Genomic DNA, 2,272 nt, shown 5'->3' with positions numbered 1-2,272 from the left:
CCCCCCGCTGGTTCCCCCTCATCCCCTCGCCCCCCACCCAAACCCTAAAGCCTGTACCCCAGGCACTGTGCTGGCACAACCTTGGTACGCCGGCGCCAGCTGGGCAAACACTCAAGTCATTGACAAAATAAACACCTTTCAGATAGAAGCAAAACAAGACGACAGTCTGACACAAACAACAGACTAAATAAATCATAAGTGTGATGCTGGGAAGGGAGGAGAAAAACAGGAGGAGGAGAAGAACTCTTCAGAGAGAGATATGTATCATGCAACGTGCACTGACAATATGAAACTAAACTTCATAAAAAGTGTATGAGGATTTAATTTTGTTTTTGGAACAGCAAATTTAACAGTGTTTAATATTACTAGTTGTATGTCTGTTTGTGCTAATCAAGAGTTTTTAAACTTTTTGATGCCCAAGACATATGATCTCCTTGCCAGGCAAGGCAGCTATATTTTTCCAAAATGATTGTCTTCTATTGCCGTTATACTAAAGCAAATAATTTAAATATTATCTGGAAATGTTTTATTATTAAAAAAATATTTTATATTATTATATATAATTTTCATTTTTTTCTCTACATTCTAATTAATGTTAGATCTTAAAATTAAAAATATTTAAATAATTAACATTTGTAATTCGTTTTTAAATGCCCTAATATATATATATATATATATATATATTGTAAAAAAAAAATATTTTTTTTTCCCATATTTGAAAACCCCTGTGTTTATATCCGTAATCACTGGTAAGGGGAAAGGTTTGGGTGACCCATTTAAAATTATGCTGCATGCAGGACAGACAAATCAATTTTCAATCAATTTCTCTTTTATTTTTTTCAATGTAATTTTTTTTTTCTTGTTCCTGCCCCATCTTAATATGCACAGACAACTGTAAGTAAATATTTTGGAGACTGATTTCCCTAAAAAGTGTAATACTGTGACTCTGTTGTGCTATCAGAACATTTCTTTTTGTTCCCAACCAGCAAAATTGGCTCAACCAATAGCATGTTTAATTCAGGACTATCCGTTTAGCCAACCAATGGAAGACCGATTTCAGTAAACAATTATTTAATTCATTTATTATTATTTACATTTTATTTATGTGATTATTATTTCAATTCCACTTAGAAATCTTAACCTCTAAATCTAAAAATATTAGTGTCAAGTGCCACACACAATCCATTGCCTCTCCTACTGTCTGGCCATGTTAGCAGTAAACACATGTTTACAGCAAATAAAGGCAATTAATCCAATAATGGAAGAATGCAGCAATCCCCCACTTTGTGGGATGAGAAAGGAGGGGAAAATGATTTGAGTCAAGGCGGGTGGAGATTTTTATTCATTTTATTCATCCCTCATTCATTCAAGCTTGTTTTATAATTCTTTAATTTTTATGTTAATAGCCATTGGTAGCTGAATGAGACCATTTTGATGACATATCTCCAGTCTCGATCCATGGCCAGCTTAGCGGCTGATGAAAATAGCGGCGAAATCCAGAGAATAATGGGGCTCGGGAGGATTTTGTGCAGCTGAGGCTTTGCATTCAAATGTGTGGCCATCTCAGCAGAGGCCCTGTGCCGCTTTATCATGTCTTTACAGCCAGCAGCTTGTTTATGAATAAAAAATGTGGCATGAAACCAGAGGAGTGAGTTGTCTTTGTTTTGTCAAGTGTGCTGAGACAAAATGCTTCCCGCTCTCCTCGCTCTCTCCGTTTCTCTCTCTCTCCATCTCGAGGGACCTGCAGGGGCAGCTGAACCCCTAGCCCCCTACCTGACGAACTGTTGCCATGGGAATTGCTATCCCTTGGTGATCCTTTGATGCTGCCCACCCAACCCCAATCTCACAAACAAACCCCGCTGCACACTCCGAACAAGGGTGCGCTGAACGCAGCCCCGACGCCAAATGCAAGCAGACACCATCCTTAAGCTCACCCACCCTAGCATTTTCTGCTCACTGCAACAAGTTCTGTTAAATATTAATGATGTGTGACTACAGGAGGGTTTGCACCCTCTCACATCCCTCCCACCCCCTCTGTCTCCCTGAGCCTTTGTTTTGGGACTTCTGCCCTCCTGCCCAGCCTTTAAAGTAAAAGCAGGGCTGAGATGACAGGCAGATGGCTTTTGGTGGATTTATTAGACCTCAGCAGTTGTCTTTAAAGTCAGCAGTGAAGGGAGCACAGAACACTGGTTCAACTCTATATGAAGAACATTGTTCACACACACACATTAAGTTTACACTTCTACCATAAAACCTCCATTATATATATATA

This window comes from Sinocyclocheilus anshuiensis, unplaced genomic scaffold, assembly GCF_001515605.1.
Source record: "Sinocyclocheilus anshuiensis isolate Anshui unplaced genomic scaffold, SAMN03320099.WGS_v1.1 scaffold684, whole genome shotgun sequence".
Lineage (NCBI taxonomy): Eukaryota > Metazoa > Chordata > Actinopteri > Cypriniformes > Cyprinidae > Sinocyclocheilus > Sinocyclocheilus anshuiensis.
This window is presented reverse-complemented; position numbering follows the sequence as displayed.